Raw genomic sequence first — 26,576 nt, forward strand, 5'->3', positions numbered from 1 at the left:
TGGCTGTTAAAAGAGAATTTTATTTCTACGTTACAATAAAAGAGTATAAAAATAGTAAATATTCTGTGTAAATTTTATTTTCAGCTCTTAGTCCAAAAATCATTTAGTTGATGTGGCAAAATTTTTTTAACATGTAATCCATCAATAATGATTCATGAATGAGACGTCATTAATTCAAATTAATCAAATGTATTAGTGGATTTTTTATAGGGGGCCCGTAAATTATTTAGTCCCGGGCCCGGATTTCCTCTCTGCGGCCCTGATCATATCCATTACGTTTCCGTTTCTTCATTCAACGGATTTAATTGATGTGTCATATCCTCATTTCGCGTCACTTGCTCGTAACGTATTCGATTCTCCATCTCTAAGGGATACCAATCCACAGGATGCACACAACGCCGAAAACGTGTTTTCACTGTGCCTGTCGTTTGTGAAATAATATATATCATATAACCGGGCACAAAAAGCCATGGTAGTACAATGAGGAACAAGGCAGCTATGACTGGCAAAAAACTGTCAACAAAAAATATGTGCTGTAAAACACAAATACGCAGTGCGACCATCTGCGAAATAAAAAAGTAAAAATTCAACAACTAAGTAAACGTAAGCACAACTGGGTATAAGCAAAACAAAAAAAAACCTACCAATATTGATATTAAACACAAAGGTGATACAAATCGTAACATATAAATTTTCCAAGTTGCAATTCCTTGTTTTACCATGAATTCGATATCGCGCTGGAAACGCACACGTCCATAGATCCATAGCACCATCAAGAGTAGTAGTAGGTTAAGAGATATTTGTGCAACCATCGTATCAATTGAGATCGTAAAATGTAAGAAGGTACCTTTCTGGAAAGTAAAATTTAAAGTTCTAAATCGTAGACTAGCAGACCTAGGGACCGTAGCCTTAGTGATAGGTACGCCTATAGCCTATTAAAATCCACAGAACCGAAAGTCGGAGTTCCAAGGCGAATTTAGTACCAGGTGTTGTTATTCTAACAGCTGATTGCTTCTTCTTGATTATTTTCCAAATAACGCCTTGTACAACAATATGTCAGCTAATCGAAGCAATGAATATTTCCTTTGACATTTTTCTGCATGGCGGATTGGTTGAACTCGCTTTGTCACCACCTGGTATGGATTCGCCTTGCCCAGTTCACACATTTTCAATTTAAATTTCTGTTGCTATTTAGAATTTTTTGTTTTTATTTGTATTTTTTTTCAATTTCAATTTCTAATCCTATCACTTTTCATATTCTTTTTTCGCTTTCATTCCTATTCCTCTTCCCTTTGTTATTCCTATTCCCATTCCTATTTTTATTCCCATTACTATTCCTATTTCTATTTATATCACTATTCCTGTTCCTCTTCTCTTTGTTATTCCTATTCTCATTCCTATTCCCATACCTAGTCCTACTCCTATTTCTATTTCTATTCCTTTTCCTATTCCTATTACTATTTGAATTCAAATTCCAGTTCCTATTTATATTCCTATTCTTATTTTTATTCCTTTTCCAAATCTTATTTCCATTCCTATTCCTATTCCTCTTCCTTTTGCCATTCCTATTCCTATTTTTATTCCTATTCCTATTCCCATTCTTAATCCAAATGCTAATCCTTTTCTTATTCTTATTCCTATTCCCATTCCCATTCCTATTCTGATCCCATTTCTATTTCTGTTCCTGATCCTCTTAAAAATTATACCCATTTCCATTAACTCCTCCATTAGCTCTCCCCCTTTCCGTCACCCTCTCGATTCCCCTCTCTTTCTCCCTCACCCTCTCCTCCGCCTTCGCATTCTTCCTTTCCCTATACCTCTCACTCCCCATTTCTCTTTTCCCCTTGCTTCCCTTCACATTGAAAAACACGCAGTATAAACTATTATACTCACATCTGAACAGGTATAAACCGAACTAAAAGCCAAAACGCCAATAACAATAAATGTCACTTCAGTGTTTTGAGAACGCAATATTTCAAATTCATCAAAAAGGCTTTGTAGTGTGGAAAGTAAGGAGATTGTCTGTAAGAGTAAAAAATTTTATGAGATTATTTTCATCTTATATTAAATAATATGTTTACCATAGTAATGAGTGCTGCTATCACCAACATTGTAAAATATAGAATACACCACAAATTTGGCCAAGACATTTCGGCCATAACACTGCCAGTGGACAAAAATAATGCCCACATATCTATATCCAATATGTCATACTTCTCAGGCATGTTTTCATTATAATTTTCCTTTATATCTGAAAAAAAACATTAATAAAAATAGGCTTTATTTGACCAATATGTGCTTTAGTGCATTTATTTCAATTATTTTCACCCCTGAGGATGCTAAGATGATTAGCGAAACGTCGGTTGTACTATTGGAGTCTTTTGACTTGCACTAAAGCACATATTGGTAAATTTTTATTAATAAAATTGAAAAAACGAAATGGACCGGCTATAAAAGTTCAAAAAAAAAAAAAATACAACCAAATATTAATTATTTTTCGTTTGCTCCTGCCGCATAGTAAATACATGATTTAGTACAACATCGTTTTAAGATGACAGCAATGAATGGACACTCAACTCTTGAACTATCAACAATACTCGCCTTCGAAATAAGTATCAGTCACATAAACGATATAGGCAAATGCGAAGTATACCAGCATTTGGCTCAAACAAATAGTCAGCTATTTTGTATGATTTTTGTTTGAAATTTATTAAAACTGGCCAAAGATATGACGGTACCCAACCAACACCAAACGCTGATATAGTAAATATACCTGCGTTGGGAATACTGTCAATTATATCTTCCCAATCTGGTATAAAGAAATTATAAAATGAATTCCAATGATTTTTTGGCACAAAGGAAAAACGTATCACAGTGATGAGTAAAAGAACTAAAACGGTGAAAATGCCATAACGTAGAAAAGAACTTAGCTGCAAAAATACAAAAGAAGAAATGAAACTTTGTGTTAATATATTTGGCGAACAAGTTACAGAGATATTACTGATTCTAGTTTTTAGTTAAAATAACTCAAAAACACCTTCAGGCCAAATGCGTGGCTTTAACTATATTTCGGCTAGTTGGGAAGTAGGGAAAAATAGGTCACGAAATGAATAAGTTAGACATCCTTCATTTTGAAAACAGGCAGAAACAGTTTGCCCATAGAAACATACATGATGAAATGAATATTCAGATGTTCTCATCCCGTTGACGTTTTCCCATATTCTGACAAGTTCGGCATGCATAATTTAGAGGGTTCTCTATCATACATAACCGCCTTTGAATTCTACTAGGATCGGAGTAGATTTTACTATACGTTTAGAAATATAATAACTATGTAATCCGCTACCAGAATTGTTTAGACATAAACATAAACATAAATTTGTATTTCCCAAAAGATTATAGACAAAATTTGGCCGAAAACCTAATTTTTGAGGAAATTTGTAGGAAAAATTTAGCAATAAAAATTTAGTACTTTTGTAGTACAAATAAATACTGGCAAATACAGCTGCCGAAAAAGTGAGGTTATGTTGTTGACATAACCTTTATTATTTCATCATGGAAACAGATACAGATATAGACATGATAAAAATATTACCAGGTAAAACCGGTGAGAGACAAATGACGTTTAAAAAAATTTAAAAATTCTCACGTTTCTCACTTTTTTTATTTTGATCGTGTTTTTGTAACAAAAACATATGTAAAAAAAAACATAAACAAACATTTCTACTTCAATTATATTTTATTGATAATTTGTATATAATCGAGGCTGTTTCCTATTGTGAACGTTTTTATCAAACATTCGCCACTTGTATGAATTCACAATGCTGAGAATTTTAAAATTTTTGTTAAACGTCATTTGTCTCTCACCAGTTTTACCTTGTAATATTTTTATCATGCTAGATACTAGTCATTACACTCCTCATCAATCTAGAGCATTGTGAATCAAACTAAGTGTGATATCTTATCTGTCAACTGCCTGACAGCATGTTCAATATGGCTACTTTTCAGCGTTTTGTCAGTGTGTTCAATATGGCGGCGCATAGGGCCTGCTATCTTCAGTAAATTAGTAAATTACAAATCAGGTGATCCAATCACTTTGGAATTTTGACGTCTATGCAGAAGATATCACACTTTGTTTGATTCACAATGATCTAGGCCGTTGATAAGACAATTAAAGAAAAGCGTTGGGAGCGTGAAATTTCTAAAAATCTGAGGCGTAGCATCATAACCTGATTAAGGTTCAGTTGGTCTTACTTATGACTATGAATAGAAATTTGACGCGTCCAACGCTTTTATTTAATTGTCTGATCAACGCCCTAAATTGATGAGGAGTGTGATGACTAGTACCTAGGATATACCTAATTATTTTCTAGCTTTTAGTATTATTATTACTTCATGTAAGTATTGTTTTCAATAAAACCGATTCACTAAACTATTTGATTTTCAAGTTTTTAGTCTTTATTTAATTGCCTATTATTTCTCATTCTATTTATGTAGTTCGTTTAGAGACTTATTATTACAAGGACTCTTTCCTGACAATTTGTTACAATCTAACTCCAAATATTTTTTGTCACTTCTACCGGACTGTACGTAATATTTGTTCCAAATATGAGCCAAATCGGACATCGCTTTCTATTCATGTAGCTCCAAATCGGACCACAAATACGATTCTTTCGAACATCTCGATCCCTGCGCCACATAGCGGAGATTTTTTCGTACCCCGCTTTCTAATCATGTATGTATTATGTGTTCCAAATATGAGCCAAATCGGAACACAAATACGATTTTTTTGAATATCTCATTCCTTGCGCTGCCTATCGGATTTTTTTTTCTTATTATTGCATTGTCATCGGGTTCTGAACTATATTCCAAGTTTCAAGCTAATAGATTATCGGGAAGTTACTTAAATTTCAATTCCAAAATTCTGTTCGCCCGGCCGTTAAAGTCAAGCTAAATAAACCCGTTAATAAAAAGCTCTAGAGATAGAAAGAATAGCTGCAGAGATAGAACTAAAGATGGAGATGGAGGTAGAGATAGTTATGGGAATAGGGAACGGCAAAGAGATAGATTAGAGGGAAAAGAGATAAAGATATAAAGGTCGGGCCGGCGAAATTGGTGCTCATTCAAAGAAGATAACCGACAGATGAGTAGATGTGAAGGAAGCAATCTCGGGTTGGGGGCTTAAATTTTAGGTGGAGTGCTCCTACCTCACAACTATTAACGACACGTTATAAAAAGTCAACAAACTAGGCTTGGAGATTATGGACGTATATATATTTTTTATACTCAGCTGTGCAGAGCTCACAGAGTATATTAATTTTGTTCGCATAAACGGTACCCGTATCTGTTTAAACTAATCGTGATAGATATAGACTTCTATATACCAAAATGATCTGTGCGAAAAAATAAATTCATTTAGCTTTGTCCGTCCGTCCGTCCGTAAACACGATAATTTGAGTAAATTTAAAGTCTGCAGAGACAATTTGAGTAAATTTTGAGTTATCTTAATGAAAATTTGGTATGTAAGTTCCTGGACACTCATCTCAGATCGCTATTTAAAATGAACAAAATCGGAGTATAACCACGCCCACTTTTTCGATATCGAAAATTTCGGAAACTTGGTAGGTGGGCTGACTTGATGACGCAGGGTAGAAAATTTGTAAAATTTTGGACAATAGGCGTAGGACCGCCCACTTTTAAAAGAAGGTAATCTAAAAGTTTTGCAAGCTGCATTTGACAGCTGAGTATGTAAAGTTCGGTTACACCCGAACTTGGCCTTCCTTACTTGTTTAATATAGTTCCATTATAAAAATGAGACTCAAAGGCATCTATGTACACTATTATGGACTTATTGGGTATTTTATTAATGTCAGCATAATCTTGTCAGTTGGTTGTCTTCTTACGTCATTAAATTTAAAAAAAAATCTAAATTTCGAGTTGAGTCAGTTTACAATAAAACGAGCGGTATTTTTAAGCACTAAACACTTGACGGCTGCCGCGGTGTGATGGTAGCGTGCTCCGCCTACACCCAACATCTTGGGTTCACGCCCCGGGCAAAGCTTTAGAAACACGTCCTTTTCAATTACTAGAAAATTGTTCTAAGCGGGGTCGCCCCTTGGCAGTGTTTAGCAAACACTCCGAGTTTATCTTTCTGCCATGAAAAGGTTATCAGTGAAAACTCATCCACCTTTCAGATGCCGGTCGGAGTCGGTGTAAAACAAGTAGGTCCCGTTTCGCCAATTTGTAGGAAAAATTAAAATGAGCACCACGCAAATTGGAAGAGAGAAGCTCGCCCTAAAATCTCTTCGGATGTTATTTGTTTTAAACACTTGCGCTTTATTTTTTGTAAATGTGTTTTTTAAAATTGTTAACGCACCTTTTCAACTTTGTTCCAATTATAGAATAACCCCATTATAATGGCCCATACGGTAAGTGTGCATAATATTAGCTGCCATGAAAAGTAATGGCCTTCCACAACACCATCAAATAATATCGTATTATTGAAGAGAGTTCTAAGAAAATACAATGTAGAAGAAAAAGCTTTCGTTAAAAAAATACGATTTTAAATGTTGAATATATATTTAATAAATGCACATTATACCCGAAATATAAATTTGAAGGTATTTCGTGGACGAGATACCACGAAAAATTCGATGGCGGCGTGTCGTTTGATAGCAAATGGCAAAGCTGAAAGTAAATTTAAGAATTCTTTTATGTTTAATATTTGACTTAATTATGAATTTTATAGTACTCACATGTCTTAACTCAGTTTTCGAGAAGTCATTTGACCATTCCTTTATACCACCACAGCTCCAGGGCAAAGTCGGACGCAACGAATTGATGAGGTAGAATAGAGGAACAGCAGCATAAATGCTGTAGTACGAAAGTACAGCGAAGTTCACGGCTAAGCTTATGTAGCCAATTACTGTGAAATTAGAAAACAAATATTATATACTAGCCTTTACCCGCGGCCCCGTCCGCAAGGAGACATTTAAATATATGGGCTATTCGCGTTAGCCTGCTTATCAAGTTATCTGTTTAAAATTTTTTTTCTGTCTAGTGCATTTTATTTTTGTAATTGAGTAAAAAAAAGAACTAAATGAGCTGATAACCTGATAGGATCCAAAATGATCCCGAAATTATCAAGAAAAAGCTACGAAATGGCCCCCACGCTATCGCGGACGGATCCCGAAAACCATCCAGAAATGCCCCGAAAGGGTCTCCAAAAGTTCCCGGAATAGTCCCAAAAAAAAACCGAAATGACATCGACACGATTCTAGACGTATCCAGAAAACCACGCAGAAATGATCCCTGAAGGTGTTCCAAAATGATCCCGAAAAGGTTCCGAAATGACCCTGACGGGCTCCCGAGCGGATCTCAAAAACCATCCAGAAAATATCCAGGAAGGGTCCTCAAATTATCCCGACATACTCCAGAAAAAGTTCCGAAATGGCTCCGAGGGGATCCACGACGGATCGCGAAAACCATACAGAAATGATTCCGGAAGGGTCCAAAAACTATTCCGGAAAAGTAACAAAAAATCCCGAAATGGCTCCTACGGCATCCCAGACGGATCCAGAAATGATCTCGGAAGGGTCCCCAAATGATCCCAAAATGGTCCCGAAATGGCCCTGATAGATCCGTCAAACCATCAAGAAATTATGCCGGAAGGGTCCCCAAATGATGCCGAAATAATACAGAAAAAGTCACGAAACGACCCCTAGAGGATCCCCAAATGATCCCGTATTAGCCCCGAAAAGGTCCCGAAATAACCCCGACGGGATCCCGGAAAAATCCCGAAAACCATCCAGAAATAATGCCGGAAGGGATCCCCAAATGATTCCGAAAAATTCCCGCATTGATTCCGACGGGATCTCGAACGGATACCGAAAATCATCCAGAAGTGATGCCGGAAAGGTCCTCAAATGATCACCTAATAGTCCCGAAATGACCCTTGAGGGATCCTGGACGGATCCCGTAAACCATCCAGAAATGATCCCGATATAGTCCCAAAGAAGTCCAGAAATGACCCTGACGGGATCTCGAACGCATTCCTAAATGACCCTGACGGGATCCCGGACAGATCCCGAAATCCATCCAGAAATGATCTTGGGATGGACCCCAAATGATTCCGAAAAAATCCCGCACTGATTCCGACGGGATCCTGAACTGATACCGAAAACCATCCAGAAGTGATGCCGGAAAGGTCCTCAAATGATCACCTAATGCCAAAATGACCCTGACGGCGTCCCGGACTGATCCCGAAATCCATCCAGAAATGATTTTGGGAAGGTCCCAAAATGATCCCGAAATAGTCTCGGAAAAGTCCAGAAATTACCCTGACGGGTTCCCGGACGAATCCTGAAAGCCATCCTTAAATGATCCCGAAAAAGTCCCGAAATGACCCTGACGCGACCCGAAAGGATTCCGAAAACTGTCCAGAAATGATGCCGGAAAGGTCCTCAAATGATCTCCTAATAGTTCCGAAAAGACCCTGACGGGATCCCGCACGGATCCCGACAACTATCCGGAAATTATACCCAAAAGGGCCCGCAAATTACGGCGTATTAGTCGAGAAAAAGTCCCGAAATGACCCCGACGGGATGCCGGACGAATCCCAAAAACCATCCAGAAATGATGCCGGAAGGGACCCCAAATGGACCCGAAAAAGTCCTGCAATTATTCCGACGGGATCCTGAACGGATACCGAATACCATAGAGAAGTGATGCCGGAAACGTCCTCAAATGATCACCTAATAGTCCCAAAATGACCCTGACGGCATCCCGGACAAATCCCGAAATCCATCCAAAAATGATCTTGGGAAGGTCCCAAAATGATCCCGAAATAGTCTCGGAAAAGTCCAGAAATTACCCTGACGGGTTCCCGGACGAATCCTGAAAGCCATCCTTAAATGATCCCGAAAAAGTCCCGAAATTACCCTAACGGGATCCCGAAAGGATTCCGAAAACTATCCAGAAATGATGCCGAAAGGGTCCGCAAATAATCCCGTATTAGTCGAGAAAAAGTCCCGAAATGACCCCGATGGGATCCCGGACGAATCCCAAAAACCATCCAGAAATGATGCCGGTAGGTATCCCAAATGATCCCGAAATAGTCCCGAAATGACTTCGTCGGCATCCCGGACGGATCCCGAAAACTATCCAGAAATGATGTCGAAAGGGTCCCCAAATGATCTTGTATTAGTCGAGAAACAGTCCCGAAATGACCCCGATGGGATTCCGGACGGATCCCGAAAAACATTCAGAAATGATGCCGGAAGAGCCCACAAATGATCCCGAAAAAGTCCCCTAATGACCCCGACGTACTCCAGAAAAAGTTCCGAAATGGCTCCGAGGGGATCCACGACGGATCGCGAAAACCATACAGAAATGATTCCGGAAGGATCCCTAAATGATCCCGAAATAGTCCGGAAATGACCCAGATGCTATCCCGCACAGATCCAGAAATGATCCCCGAAGGGTCCAAAAACTATTCCGGAAAAGTAACAAAAAATCCCGAAATGGCTCCTACGGCATCCCGGACGGATCCAGAAATGATCTCGGAAGGGTCCCCAAATGATCCCAAAATGGTCCTGAAATGACCTTGATGGATCCGGCAAACCATTAAGAAATTATGCCGGAAGGGTCCCCAAATGATCCCGAAATAAAACAGAAAAAGTCACGAAAGGACCCCTAGAGGATCCCCAAATGATCCCGTATTAGCCCCGAAAAGGTCCCGAAATAACCCCGACGGGATCCCTGACAAATCCCGAAAACCATCCAGAAATGATGCCAGAAGGGATCCCAAATGATTCCGAAAAAGTGCTGCATTGATTCCGACGTTATCCCGAACGGATACCGAAAATCATCCAGAAGTGATGCCGGAAAGGTCCTCAAATGATCACCTAATAGTCTCGAAATGACCCTTAAGGGATCCTGGACGGATCCCGTAAACATTCCAGAAATTATCCCGATATAGTCCCGAAGAAGTCCCGAAATGACCCTAACGGGATCTCGAACGCATCCCTAAATGACCCTGACGGGATCTCGAACGCATCCCTAAATGACCCTGAAGGGATCCCGCACAGATCCCGAAATCCATCCAGAAATGATCTTGGGAGGGACCCCAAATGATCCCGAAAAAGTCCTGCAATTATTCCGACGGGATCCTGAACGGATACCGAAAACCATCCAGAAGTGTTGCCGGAAAGGTCCTCAAATGATCACCTAATAGTCCCAAAATGACCCTGACGGCATCCCGGACTGATCCCGAAATCCATCCAGAAATGATCTTGGAAAGGTCCCAAAATGATCCCGAAATAGTCTCGGAAAAGTCTAGAAATTACCCTGACGGGATCCCGGACGAATCCTGAAAACCAATCTTAAATGTTGCCGAAAAAGTCCCGAAATGACCCTGATGGGACCCCGAAAGGATTCCGAAAACTATCCAGAAATGATGCCGGAAAGGTCCTTAAATGATCTCCTAATAGTTCCGAAAAGACCCTGACGGGATTCCAACGGATCCCGACAACTATCCGGAAATTATACCGAAATGGCCCGCAAATTATGGCGTATTAGTCGAGAAAAAGTCCCGAAATGACCCCGACGGGATGCCGGACGAATCCCAAAAACCATCCAGAAATGATGACGAAAGGGTTCCCAAATGATCCCGTATTAGTCGCGAAAAAGTCCCGAAATGACCCTAACGGGATCTCGAACGCATCCCTAAATGACCCTGACGGGATCTCGAACGCATCCCTAAATGACCCTGACGGGATCCCGCACAGATCCCGAAATCCATCCAGAAATGATCTCGGGAGGGACCCCAAATGATCCCGAAAAAGTCCTGCAATTATTCCGACGGGATCCTGAACGGATACCGAAAACCATCCAGAAGTGTTGCCGGAAAGGTCGTCAAATGATCACCTAATAGTCCCAAAATGACCCTGACGGCATCCCGGACAGATCCCGAAATCCATCCAGAAATGATCTTGGGAAGGTCCCAAAATGATCCCGAAATAGTCTCGGAAAAGTCCAGAAATTACCCTGACGGGTTCCCGGACGAATCCTGAAAGCCATCCTTAAATGATCCCGAAAAAGTCCCGAAATGACCCTGACGGGATCCCGAAAGGATTCCGAAAACTATCCAGAAATGATGCCGGAAAGGTCCTCAAATGATCCCCTAATAGTCCCGAAATGACCGTGACGGGATCCCAAACGGATCCCGACAACTATCCAGAAATGATGCCGAAAGGGTCCGCAAATGATCCCGTATTAGTCGAGAAAAAGTCCCGAAGTGACCTCGACGGGATCCCGGACGAATCCCAAAAACCATCCAGAAATGATGGCGGTAGGTATCTCAAATGATCCCGAAATAGTCCCGAAATGACCTCGTCGGCATCCCGGACGGATCCCGAAAATTATCCAGAAATGATGCCGGAAAGGTCCCCAAATGATCCCCTAATAATCCCGAAATTACCCTGATGGGATCCCGGACGGATCCCGAAAACCATTCAGAAATGATGACGAAAGGGTTCCCAAATGATCCCGTATTAGTCGCGAAAAAGTCCCGAAATAACCCCGACGGGATCCCGGACGGATCCCGAAAACCATCCAGAAATGATGATGAAAGGGTTCCCAAATGATCCCGTATTAGTCGCGAAAAAGTCCCGAAATGACCCCGACGGGATCCCGGACGGATCCCGAAAACCATCCAGAAATGATGCCGGAAGAGCCCCCAAATGATCGCGAAAAAGTCCCCAAATGACCCCAACGAGATCCCGGACGGATCCCGAAAACCATCCAGAAATGATGCCGGAAGAGCCCCCAAATGATCTCGAAAAAGTCCCCAAATGACCGCCACGAGATCCGGGACGGATCCCTAAAACCATCCAGAAATGATGCCGAAAGGATTCCCAAATGATCCCGTATTAGTCGCGAAAAAGTCCCGAAATGACCCCGACGAGATGCCGAAAACCATCCAGAAATGATGCCGGAAGAGCTCCCAAATGATCCCGAAAAAGTCCCCAAATGACCCCGACGAGATCCCGGACGGATCCCGAAAACCATCCAGAAATGATGCCGGAAGAGCCCCCAAATGATCCCGAAAAAGTCCCCAAATTACCCCGACGAGATCCCGGACGGATCCCGAAAACCATCCAGAAATGATGCCGAAAGGGTCCCCAAATGATCGCGAAATAATCCCGAAGTGATCCCGTATTAGTCGAGAAAAAGTCCCGAAATGACCCCGACGGGATCCCGGACGGATATCGAAAACTATACAGAAATAATCCCGGAAGGGTCCCGAAATGATCCCGAAATAGTCCCGAAAAAGTCCCGAAATTACCCCGGCGGGATCTCGGACCGAACCCGAAAACCATCCAGAAATGATCCCGGAAGGGTCTCCATATGACCCTTACGGGATTACAAATAGATAGATAGATAGATAATTAATTGAGGATCGCACTGCGACTATTGGTCTATTGTGCCCTCAACTGCTTCACAACACCTCATCCAAGCCGACATCTCTGATGAACCCTAGCAGTTCACCTGGCTTGAGGGATTTGATGTGAGAATGCTCCGGCCATGGTGAGCCCATAAACTTAGCTCTACGTCTTGAGATTGCATCGCACTCCAAGAGGATATGGTCCGCCGTCACCGCTGATCGATCACAAAATCGGCATGTGTTGTTCGATATTATACCCAGCCTTTGCATGTGACTGTTCAGTCTACAGTGTCCTGTAAGAATAGCTGTTAGAATTCTTAGGTTATTTTTCGAGAGGCCTATAAATGCCCTGTATCGAGTTGTGCAGTAACCCCCTAACAGTAGCTTAGATTGCCTCAGGCCTGGCATATTACGCCAGTGTTTTTCCCTGTTTTCCTTTTCTTCTGCTAATAGATGCCCCCTAATTTCCTGCGGGCCTACTGGCAGGAACGGCTCAGGACCAATAGGTCGTATAGTTGCTGCCTCTCTGGCCAGGCTGTCCGCCTGCTCGTTTCTCTCGACTCCCCTGTGCCCAGGAACCCAGGCCAACAGTAGTTCATTGTGTGCTCCTAGTTGATTCAGCCTTTCCACGCACTCAAGGACTAGTGCTGATTTTATTTCAAATGCCGAGATGGCCTTGAGGGCGGCCTGGCTGTCACTGAATATGGCAATTTTCTCATTGGAGTATTTTCGCTGAAGGTTCAGGTCCGCGCACTGGCTTATGGCGAATACCTCCGCTTGAAAAATGCTCGGGTATGCTCCCAGGGGTATTGATATCTTGGCTCTGGGTCCAACGACTCCAGATCCAATCCCCTCTGGGGTCTTCGAGCCATCGGTATACCATACTATACTGTTTAGCTGCTGAATGCTCTCAATTCTGTTTTCTTCCCACGTACCCTTGTCTCCCAGTTCTACTTTATATCTTTTCCCATATACTATCTGCCTGAGGATATCATCCCTCGGGAGTTGAGAGATTGGGATCTTCTCTCTCAATTCCTCCATGTTCCGAGACGATATAACTTTACCTTTGCCCGAGCCCTCCTTGACGATATTAAGGAGGGCTCGCTTGGCTGACTGCTCTATCGATAAATGCAGCGGGGTTAGATCGAGGATAGCTTCCAGCGCTGTTGTGGGGCATGTGCGCATAGCTCCTGTGATGCACACGCATGCCAGTCGCTGAAGTTTTGACAGTGCTTGCCTCGTCGTCGCCCGAGTTGTTCTTGATGCCCAGGCTATTGAGCCATATGTTATCATAGGTTTTACTATCATGGTATACATCCATCTTAGCACGTGTGGGCTGCAGCCCCATGATTTGCCTGCTAGACGTTTGCATACCATGATGGACCTCGTGGCCCTAGTCTTCATGGAGTCGAAGTGTTGTTTCCATAAGAGCTTGGTGTCAAACATGATCCCCAAGTATTTCACTGCGGTTCCATATTCTAGTTCCACGCCATCTATTGTTATTGCTCTCAGGGCTGGTAGGACCCTTCTTCTGGTGAAGGGGATGATGGTTGTCTTAGATGGGTTGATGTTAAGACCCACATTGGCGCACCATTCCCTTGTAATGTTCAATGCTCTTTGTATTATATCACAGAGCGTACTCTCGAATTTACCCCTTGCAATTATGACGATGTCGTCAGCATATCCTTGGCATCTTATGCCACTATCTGATAGCTTTTGCAGGAGTTCATCCACTACTAGGCTCCACAAAAGGGGTGACAGGACACCTCCCTGGGGGCACCCTCTCGTGGTAATAACCTTAACTGCGCTGCTGCCTACTTGAGCTTCAGCGATTCTTGTACGGAGTAGATTGTCAATCCATCTCTGGATAGGCAACTGAACTCCTCTTCTCTGCAGTGCTATGTTTACGCTTTCGTGAGATGTGTTGTCAAAGGCACCCTCGATATCAAGGAAAGCGCAAAGCACTGTTTCCCCTGTTTCGAACGCCCTCTGTATTTCAGATGATAACTGGTACAGAGCTGTATCCGTGGACCTACCCGCTCTGTAGGCATGCTGGCTATAATGTAGGGGCCAGCTCTTGAGGGCGTTCGACCTGATTTCTTGGTCTATTATCTTTTCCATTGCCTTCAAGACAAAGGAAGTTAGACTTATTGGTCTGAAGGACTTCGCTTGTGAATAGTCCTTTTTACCTACTTTTGGTATGAATACTACTCTTGCTCTTCTCCACATCATGGGTATATATCCCAGTGCCAGGCTATCTCTCATGATCCTGGCGAGAGGTGGGATGATCTGTGTCCCTTGCTGCATTAGCGCCGGGTAGATGCCATCCACCCCCGTAGATTTGTATTTCTCAAAAGATTCGGGATTACAAATAAGGTGAAGCTAATTATAAAACCATGTTAATAAGGCAGCAGGCGCATTGGAGCGAATGAAAAGTTACATAGAAACATACAGGTAAAGCTAATAAAAGCGTGCTAATAAAAGCAATTGAAGGAGGGCGGATGGCGGGAGTAAAAGGGGAGGACCACTGATCGTTCCTCCAAAATTGTCTAGATCTCGATCTGTATGTGCCAGATACCAAAAACTATTGATTTAGGAGAAAATTTATATTGAGTTATAACAATTTATAGAGTTTACACCAGAGAGGGTGATAAAGGGGGGCAGCGGAGGGTGTCACTGCTTACTTTGTAAGCCCTCGACTTATTTGACCCCTTGAGTCTGTGATATTGGTGAAGGCCAGTATACGTAAAGTTATAATGTGTCAAAATTATTAAAAAGTAATTGCTCGAAGAGGTCGTGGGACCCCCACCCCTCTTTCCATGTTCGAAAAAAATTTCGCTAGTAGACTACTGTCTGTGTCCCAAATTTCATCAAAATCCGTGTAGCCATTCTGGCGTGATTCAGTCGCAAAGACGAAAAAATGTAATAATTAAATTATAACTGATCCTAGGGGGCGGGGACCACGCCCCTTTTCAAAAATATATAGCTAGTAGATCCTAATTAAAAAATAATCTTAGTCTTTGCATAATATTGCTTTCTGCATATTTTTTGTTGTTTTAATCTTGCTCTTACTCTCACTGTTACTCATCTTTCTCTAGCCTCTTTCTTTTCTGCTCTCTTTTGGTATTAACTTTCCGCTTTTTATTTTTCTACATTTACTTTCTTACTCCATTTAATTATCTCCTGCCTCTCCAGTTTACTTTTTCTCCGACTTACCTGCCATCTTTTTCTTCTCATTGCTTTCGACCGTTTGTTTTTCCTCAATTTCCTTTCTCCTCCTTTCACTCCCCCTCTTTTCACTTTACCAAAATAATTCCTTCTCAATTTTTTCTCGCTCTCTAAGATATCTTCTCCTGGTGACCGAGAGGCCCTCACCTCTGGCAAAGGTTTTAGGTTTGCTAACTTTTTTCGAGGGTTTCTCTTAGTTTTACAGAAATATTTTCATGGTGATAGTCAAAGAAAAAACAAATGTACTTACCTTTAAATAATGGTGCTATTCGAAATGCTGATATAAATCCACTACTTGAGAATTGTCCCAAAAAGGATTGTATTATAAATATAGGTACCACGAACAGGAACAAATTTATGAGATATGGCAGAATAGAAGCACCTGAAAGGAAATATGACTTATCATTTCATAATTTTTTTAATAAGACAGGCATACAAATATGCACATACATACTAAGCCGGGTCAATTTGCTTGAAAAAGACTAAAGTAAGAATAGATAAGTACCCTAAGCGTAATTTCAAGGCGAGATGCCATAGGATCCAGGGGCCATATTTAATTTCGAGCTGTCCCAAATATGAATAAAGTTTTTTCTGTATATAACCTTCCCCACCTTACCAAATAGTCACCAAAGAACCTCGAAGTTTTCATGAAATTCTCTTGAAGTAGCCACGAATTGGCTCCGAAATTTTATTGAACTCAGTATTCAACACAGTAAAGAGAACAATGCCAAAGCGGTCCGGGAGATACCCGAACGATTTAGAATTCATTAATGATCATGAAATAGTCCCGTATTGACCCCGAAACCGATCCCAAAATGGTTGTCAACTGATCTGATAATAGTCTCGAAATGATGCGACATAAATGAGTTCGAAATAAACATAAATAAATCCGACTTGATACCGAAATGAGCTTGAAAAGTTCCAAAGACTATACCGAAATGTTCAAGATAGTTATGGTAATGCATTTATTCCGAAAAGATCTTCAAAAGGTTCCGAGGGCAGTTGCGAAATGCTTCTGAAGCCTTGCGAAATTTCATAAGGTAAATACTCAAAAGTGGTGCACTCACATATATATTTATTTATTCATTTTATTTATTTATTTATAAATTCCAAACACAACAACCATAAGTTGGTGTTGAAGTAACATAATATTAAATGTGTTTATGTAAAAATTGTAGAGAGAAATATATAAGATTTGAAGGAGAAGAGAAAAGAAAAAAGAGTGAAGGATTTTCAAAAGTATTTCAACATGTTAAGCAAGATGACTCAATAGTTTCTTTTTGAAGTGCATTATGTTAGAAATGCTTCTAATCTCCAAAGGCAAAACACTCCAGAGACGTAGTGTTATAACAAAAAATTTACGCTCAGAAATTCGTGAGCCATATCTTGTATGCAGTAGCTGAGATGATCGCACGGACCGTGCTAGCTGAATTCTTTCGTATAGATAGGCAGGCTCCTTAAACAACACTATTTTATGAAGGAGTGAAATGCATCTAAATTTAAGCAGATTGTCGAATGTTATATTGTATATCTTATGAGCGTATTCGGAAATATGTTCATAAGGACGTATACCAGGTTGAACTGGCCGGTCCATGAGGACCTCGCCTAGACTGATTGAGTCCGTAGTGTTACCAGAAGTTTGTTTTAACGACCAAACTGAAAAACCCTATCAAAAACCAGGACCTATGTTATAAAATAACTCCGTCCTCTTGGCAAATACTAGAAGCTTCCTAGGATTTAAGCAACTTGCTGCTTCTAGATCTGACAGCTGTATCACTCCTAATAGCTGGAGTCTTAGCCTGGCAAGTGCAGGGCACGAGCACAGATCGTGCTCGATCGTTTCCTCCTCCAATCCGCACTTCATACATCTGCTATCACTGACCAAACCTAATTTAAAGGCATGTGACGCCAGAAGGCAGTGTCCAGTCAGAATACCCGTCATGAGTCTACAGTCCTCTCTTTTTAATGATAGAAGACACTGCGTTAGTCTAAGGTTGTAAGACCTGCACATAATCTTCAACTCTTTACAGCCCCGCGCTTGAACCCACACCTTTCCCCCTTGGTCGATCTTGTGCACCTCTCGCCATCGCTTAATCTCGCCCAATCTAATTGGGACATCTACAGATCAAGCTTCAAAGGATGCGCCCTTTTTAGCTAGTTCGTCCGCTTTTTCATTCCCATCTATTCCCATATGCCCTGAGACCCAATATAGATGTATGCTTCTCCCTGCCCGATTCTCTCCAGAGACAGCTTACACTCTAACACACATTTAGATGCTGTGCTATGCGAGATTATTGCCTTAATTGCTGCTTGACTGCCAATATAAAAGTTAACACGGTTGTAGCTTAAGCTATTCTCTTCCAGGGTTTCTACTGCTTTGGTTACGGCTAATATTTCCGCTTGGAAAACGCTACAATAATCCGGGAGCCTGTAGGATTTGTTTATTTCCGGATCAGCACAGTATACCGCAGACCCTACTCCTTCCACTACTTTGGAACCATCGGTGTACCCATGTATCGCCTCGTCCGCCATTTGCGCACATTTGCGCCAACCGTCCACCTCTATTGCGGCCTTAAGATCTCCCACGAAGCGCAGATGGGGAATCATGTAGTCTGTTCGTCTTGTGATTGATGACGCTATACTACTATGGCCATATGGTCGGCGGTCAAGCTGCCCCGAATCACCGAGCATGGTTGTGGTCGTTAACGCTTTGTTCTTTGCTACCAGGTCTACAGGTAGGATGTGCAGAATGGCATGCAGTGCAGCCGTCGGGGTTGTTTTCAGGGCTCCCGTAATGCTAAGCATCGATAGTCTGCATACCCCCTCAAATTTTTTAAGTTATGTTGTTTTTTGTGTGGCTTTCCACCAAACAAGAACTCCATAGTATAGAATATGGCTTACTATCGCTGTAAAAACCCAATGAGAAAGAGAGGGCGATAGGCCCCACGTACACCCCAGCATTCTTTTACATGCATAGTGCCGTTGAGGCCTTCTTGACCCTCTCATCCACGTTGAGCTTCCATGACAGCTTACTGTCTAGGATGATTCCTAGATATTTTGTGCAAGGTTTCTCCTCTCACTTAGGCCTGGTCCAATTTGGGACCTTGTACCTCTTTGTAAACAAGACCATATCCGTCTTCTCCGCATTGACTTTCAACCCGACATTAGATGCCCAGGTATGTATATCCCGAAGCGCCCGATCCATCAAAGAACTAATCGTTGGAAGGCACTTTCCTCTTATGACAATTGCAACGTCATCTGCGTAAGCCGTAAGTTTTACGGGTCCCTCATCGAATTGCCTGAGCAGTTGGTTGATGACCAGCGTCCACAGCAGAGGTGATAGCACCCCTCCCTGCGGCGTGTTCCTGTCCACTGATTTCGTGGCCTCGTACAATCCCCATTGTGATGTAATCTTTCTGCAATTTAACATGCAGCCGATCCATCTGATTAAGGCAGGATGTACTTTAATGCAATTAAGGCCATCCATAATCGCCCATTTTGCAACATTATTGAAAGCCCCGGCAATGTCCAAGAAGACTCCTATAGCATACTCCTTATATTCCAGGGATTTCTCTATACTTATTACCACCCTATGCAATGCGGTGTCTACCGACTTCCTTTTGGTGTACGCATGCTGTGTTGTGAAGAGCAGCTTTTCATCCACGTTGGACTTTATGTACACATCTATCAGCCTCTCAAAGGTTTAGAGCAGAAATGATGTTAAGCCCATGGGTCTATAGTCTTTGGGATAAACGTGACCGATCTTCCCCGCCTTTGGTAGAAAAGCTACATGAGCAGTTCTCCAAGAGTGCGGTACATGATTCAGTCTTATGCACCCATCGAATATTATTTTAAGCCATTCCACGACCGCTCTACTTGAAAATTCTAGCATGGCCGGGAATATACCATCTGCGCCCGGCGATTTAAACTTAGAAAGCGTCTTCACTGGCCACTCGATCTTGGTATCGGTCACCAAGCCCGGCACTACTAGCTCCGTGATCGAAATGTGAGCGATGTCTGCTCGCTCTTCTAAACCGTCTTCCGATAGGAAATGTGTATCGAGAAGTACCTCAAGGATTCCTCACTATTACGTGACCATTCCCCGTTCTCTTTCTTTATTAGTCCCTGGACTATGTTTCCCTTTGCTAGGACTTTTTTCAACCGTGCTGTTTCGCTGGAGCACTCTATGTCCGTACAGAAACTTTTCCATGAGATTCTCTTCGCCCTGGTAATTTCACGCTTGTAGATCCTCAGTAGATCCCTGTACTCGTCTCACGCTTCGCTTTCCGCGGTCTTTGCGAGCTTAAACATTTCTTTTACCTGTCTTCTTAGAAGACTCAGCTCATTGCTCCACCATGGCGGCTTTGCTTTTCCTCTGAATCTTTTTAGAGGGCAAGCTTTGTTATACACAGTCAAAAGCGTCCTTGTTTATTTTTTTTTAGGCGTCCTTGTTAGGAATTCATTCGACTCCTCCAGTTCCTCTACATTAGCAACCTCTTTGGGTTGTCCCAGTTTTTTTTCTACATGTTTCTGGAATTTAGTCTAGTTCGTTGACCTAAGGTTTCTAAAGGTTCCTCCCTTCTCTATCCTCTTTAGGGGGATGCTGAAGCTGATATACGCACGGTCGGAGAAGGATGGTCTATCAAGAACCATCCAATCATACCTTGATATATCACGCTCGGAGCTCAATGTAATATCCAGAACATTGCTGAATGTTGGATCAATGTATGTAGGGACATTCCCCTCTTGGCTATCTGCAAATTGGTTTGCAGGATGTAACAGAACAGAGATTCGCCTCTCTCGTTCGTATCTGCTCCTCCCCACGCATTGTGGTGCGCATTTGCATCTGCGCCTATGACCAGCCGCCCTTTGCGCCCTTCCTCCTGTACTAGCCTTTTGCACTCCATCGGTGGAACCTCCGCAGCATGGGTCATGTAGCAGAACGAAAGATGCCTGCTTATTCTTTTCCTCAACGGCCATCGCTACGAGATCCTCAGTGGTGTAATTAGGCAGCATATATGAATGCAGTTGTTTCCTTACCATTACTACAGCTCGTACCCGTCCTTCCGTTTGCGCGTAGTAAACGCCAAGTCCGCGCGCGCTTAGTCCAGAAACCTTTCCTCCTGATGAGAGCCACGGCTCCTGGATCGGCGCCACGTCAAACGAACCCTCCTCAAGGGGTAGGAGGAGTTCGCTCGACGCCACATCACTATGTTGGAGGTTTATTTGTAGGACTCGCAGCACCATTGGGCTGTTTGTCCCCCTCCAGCACCTTCGTCTTGACGTCGTCGTCCCCCCTTGCCCTTTTGGTTTAGAGTATTCGAGGCCCCCTTCAGCCTCTCGTGCCTGTTGTGCCGGGTGTTCCTCTGTACGAGTCACAGCACCATTTAGCGGTTGGTCCTCTTCTAGCACGTTCGTGGTGACGTCGGAGACCTCCACCTGTCTTGTTTCACTTAGGCTTTTGAGGTCCTTTTCGACTTCGCCCACCTCTAGCGTGTTAGGGGTTTTATCCTGGGGACTTCTTTTCCAGAGTCGCATGTAGATTTTACCAGTGCCAAAGGACATTTTGCCAAGCTGCGTGTACAAAATATCCTCCGCCTGCTTGTTTATTTGGAAGATGTAGAACTGACCATCCTCGGTACGCCGAGATACAGTAAGTACCTTCCAATCCTCTGTCGGTATGTTCGGATTCTGATTCTGCAGAAGTCGCAGTGTATCCTCCAACTTCGTCACGCATGGTATCCATACCTTAACTTTTGGTACCGTGGGGATTTGCGCTTTATCCATCACCTCAAACCGCGTGTTCGTGCCTTGCCTTTGGAGGTTTGGAACCACTTCCTCCAGCCACCGCAAGCTCGCGATGTTGTCGCACGCTATCATCTTCACACCATTATACCATCAAGGGGCTTACTTGGTTGTTCCCGCATCATCTTAAGCATTAAGATAATAAGCTCCCTTTCCACAGATCTCCACCTTTCAGTAGTCATTTGACTGTCTCACAGCTTTGGGCCTACTTGTCTTGTCTATGCGACTGCTCTGCCTCGCGGCTCTAGGACTGGGTCTTTTCTGCCTCTTGAAAGCAGGCTTGTCGCCTTCCGCCGAACGTTGCCTCTTCATTCTGCCATTCGACGCTTCTTCCTCCTCGTACCGGTTGCAGAACCGAGGGTTTCTCCCAGCAAACCTTTTGAACTGCCTTCGACCTACTTCTACCGCTTCATGGGCCCATTCCAAGCACTCGATCTCCAGTACTGTTGGGTATACCACTGCTCCCAAGCGTTGTACAATTCTTAGTGCTGCACGGTACTGCGAGAGAGCTCTTTTACTTCGTCTGCTCCTTACCCTTCTCCACTCTTCTACTGCGTTTTCATTTGTGTGCTTCTCCAACACGGAGTTCATTGAATCAGAACTACTCTCGCTAGCCGAGTCCGACGCATCGCTTAATTCGTATTTGTCGTCCTTGGATTGCGACTCAATTCTCCTCTTTACATCGTCCTTATTACAATCAGGTAATAACTCGTTCATCTTGGTCGTACGACCACCTGCCCGACTAGGCGGGCTCAGCGGTCCAGTATTATATACGGGGAAAGAACCGTCCGCCACAGCAGCGCCCCTTACTCTGGTAAGGCCATTAATACTTCCCGAGGTGGCCCGGTATCGGGAAGGATCCGTTCGTATACAGCCGAATTTATCCCCTGGCTGCAAATCGTCCAATAGGCAGGGTCCGCATAACACCCTGGATTAGGGGGTTGGCAGTTCTTGGTCACCAACATCCCGCCGCCCTCCTATGAGGCGAAACGGCGTAGATGTCAGTCCTAAACAGCTCCGCCTCATATTCGGGCGCTATGGAGTTCGGCTAAGCCCTCACACCAACGACAAGGTCATTAAGTTTTTTACTACACTCAATGTCACAATACTGTATATATAGACAGTACATAAATAAGACGAGAAGGTGAAATATCTTAGCCGATTTCGCCAATTATTGAACTGGCCACTCTCGGCAACAGTTAAACTAGTACCCTTTTGGCATTTGGTTTTAATAAATAAGAAAATTATAGCCCACGGCCCTGCTAGTTTCACTCCTACTCTTTTATTTTGTAGACGCATGAGCAACTTTATCCATCTGGCAGCTCCATGCAGCGACGGGTGCTGAGCTTTGATTTGAAGTACACCTGCATTCATATTAATGTCAAGGAAGATGCCTCTATCCACCCAGCCATTTGCATGCTCCGCTGCAAGCTTTGTATTTGGATCTATCTTTTGCCTTTCTGTTGATATTGGTTTGGTATAAATATATGTATATGCTATATGTTTCCCAAACTGGGTGGAATATTTTTCGGCGCGCTCAACTGAACTTGATCAGTGACATTGGATTCATTAACGCAACTCTTCTGCAGTTCATCTCTATATTAATATTATTTATAAGTATTTGGTTAGCGAGCCAGATTCATATTGTATTACATAATTTTTCTTATTATACCCTTCATGAACATGAAATGGTATATTAACTTTGGTGCGATGTTTGTAACGTTGAGAATATAGAAGATAGACTCACCATTAAGTATACCGAATTGATCAAGGCGACGAACTGAGTTGATATAGTCATGTCCGTCTGTCCGTCCGTCTGTCTGTTTGAACGCCAACTAGTCCCTAAAATTTTGAGATATCTCAATGAAATTTTGCACAACTATGTATTTTTGTATTATATTAGACATTTGTCGGATCCGGTAGGATCGGACCACTATAACATATATCTCCCATACAACCGATCGTTCAGATAAGACGATTTTGGTCATTCCTGCCGCAATTTAGAAAGTATAAACGTGAAACACGGTGATATATATTCTAATATATCATAGAAGATATCCTGAAAAAATCACTTTGATCGGAGCTATATATAGTTATATCCCATACAACCGATCGTTCAGATAGAAAGATTTTTGGCCATTTCTCCCTTAATTTAGAAAGTAGAAACGTGAAAATCAATATAACACAGAGGATTTTCTGAAAAAATCACTTTGATCGGAGCTATATATAGTATATATCCCATACAACCAATCGTTCAGATAGAAAGAATTTTGGCAATTTGTCCCTTAATTTCCAATATAAAAACGTTAAACTTGGTGATATTTATTCTAATATATCATAGAAGATTTCATGAAAAAATCATTTCGATCGGAGCTATATATAATATATATCCCATACAACCGTTCGTTCAGATAAGGGTTTTTTTGCCATTTTGTATTTTATATTTATTTTAAAAATTGGTTAGGTATGTACATCTGTTCACTATATATTTCTTATCTTATACATCCGATTATTTGGAGATTACGAACGGAATAAGATTATTGTTCAGCCCAATTCATGAAAGTCTTCGGCACATCCGAAGACAGTTCCGTCCGATTTTAAGATAAATATAAAAAATTGGCAAAAAACCCTTACCTGAACGATCGGTTGTATGGGATATACATTATATATAGCTCCGATCGAAATTATTTTTAATAGGAAATTGTATATGATATATTAGAATATATATCACCAAGTCTCACGTTTTTATATTGGAAACTAAGGAAGAAATGGCCAAAAATCTTTCTATCTGAACTATCGGTTGTATGGGATAGGTATCTATATACTATATACATATAGCTCCGATCAAAGTGATTTTTTCAGGAAATCGTTTATGATATATTAGAATATATATCACCAAGTTTAACGTTTTTATATTGGAAACTAAGGAAGAAATGGCAAAAAATCCTTCTATCTGAACGATCGGTTGTATGGGATATACCTATATATAGCTCCGATCAAAGTGATTTTTTCAGGATATCTTCTATAATATATTGGAATATATATCACCGAGTGTCACGTTTATACTTTCTAAATTGCGGCAGGAATGACCAAAATAGTGTTATAGTGGTCCGATCCTACCGGATCCGACAAACGTCTAATATAATACAAAAATACATCCTTGTGCCAAATTTCATTGAGATATCTCAAAATTTGAGGGACTAGTTTGCGTTCAAACAGACAGACGGACGGACAGACGGATATGGCTATATCAACTCAGTTCGTCGCCTGATCAATTCGGTATACTTAATGGTGAGTCTATCTTCTATATTTCTCAACGTTACAAACATCGGACCAAAGTTAATATACCATGTCATGTTCATGAAAGGTATAAAAAGAAAAATTGTAGAAAGGATCATGTGTACAAATACCTTATCCGTCAACTACTTGACAAGATGCTGAAGATGATTCCATATTTTCGTTTTGGCAGCGTTTTGACAGGATGTTCAATATGGCGACGCATACCGCCGGCTATCTTTAGCGGGTGATATAAAGAGACGCAGGATGAGACCACGAGCGTACATTTGAGAATCAGGTGATCATGTATATTGGTTATTTTGACGTATATACATATATTCTTAAGATATCAGACTTGTTTTATCCACGATGTAAAGCAATACGTGCTTGCCCCAAAATCAAATACTAAAATGTATGTATATTCATATTCATTGTAATGTGTGCATAAATTTGTTATTATTACTCACAGCCCACATCTGCTAGCAACGAAAATGCCAAAGAAAAGGTATCTAAGCGGAAAACCAAACTAATTCCGGAAAATATAAAATCACTCGGCTTAGCCCATTGACCACGCGTCAAATCCGGCTTATATGGCAAGCGACCACTATCGTACGAAGATTCATAAATCATACCGATATCAATACGAGATCACAGTTTGATTATTTGACGAAAGAATCACAATTAATATTTGAAATTTGTTAAAAATTTGCGTTAAAAAATAGTATGATTTACGCGTTCTTATATAAAAGCATAATGCTATTTATTTCTTGATTAAATTTTATTTTTTCTTAACCATTGTGGATAAGTACAGCATTATACACAATGTTCTGAACTTAATCACGACATCAACCGGTAATGCACAACACCATAATACCACAAATTAAATTTCGAATTATAAGTAAAATTATATACAAAAACGTTTTCAACTCATAGACAAGCGACAACTGACTAACCATACAGCCGGGTATTGTTTTGATTCTTTTTCTTTTCATATGCAAAACGTATTTGATAGATACGTCATCTATGAATGCCTAAACTAATCGGTGCGCAAGTTCCTACAGAAATTATGTGTGTTTAAACATATTTTTATTTATGTACATTAGGGCGGGTCAATTTAAAAATCGCTCATTGCTCTGTGAAAGTCGTATTCTAGGGATCAAAATAAGAAACTTTGCCGAAGGAACCATACCTCTAAAACGAACTCTGATGTCCCCTCCTTTGGGTCGAACTTTTGGGTAGGGGCAATTTCAATTCTACCTGCTGTGTCTTGTGGTGGCTTAAAAAAAAACAACACAAGCAATTTTACGATCTGCAATTGTGTCACAGTGATACCTTCAATTTATAAAACGGTTGAATAAAAAACCCACACAACTATGTTTGCGACATGCAAATGCATCACAGTGATGCCTTGGTTTTAAAAGGGTGTAAAAACGCTAATTTCTAATAATTTTTTTTAATTTCTTTTCTATTACTAAGTTAAATTCATTTTTTCATTTACATATGTTCTGACTAAATAAATTTCTGAAGAGAAAAATAAACTCCAAAAAGAAAAAACATAGGCATTTCAAAGTGGGATTTTTCAAAATTTGCCCCTACGACCCAAAGGGGGGGGGGGCATCAGAATTCGTTTTAGAGGTATGGTTCCTTCAGCAAAGTTTCTTATTTTGATCCCTAGAATATGATTTTCACAGAGCAATGGGCGATTTTTTTGCCTCCCTACAAATCGACCCGCCCTAATGTACATACATATATGTGTATAAGCATTTCTCCGTAGTTGCGTTCACACGGAGGAAATACATATTATTATACTCAGTTCAGCAGA

General features: G+C 41.5%; 1 pseudogene; it reads right to left on the reverse strand.

Moving 5' to 3' along the window:
* On the reverse strand, positions 1–25,688 carry LOC137240950 (sodium-dependent serotonin transporter-like; annotated as a pseudogene).
* Between the last annotated feature and the right edge of the window lie 888 nt (positions 25,689–26,576).

This window comes from Eurosta solidaginis, chromosome 2, assembly GCF_040869045.1.
Source record: "Eurosta solidaginis isolate ZX-2024a chromosome 2, ASM4086904v1, whole genome shotgun sequence".
Classification (NCBI taxonomy): domain Eukaryota; kingdom Metazoa; phylum Arthropoda; class Insecta; order Diptera; family Tephritidae; genus Eurosta; species Eurosta solidaginis.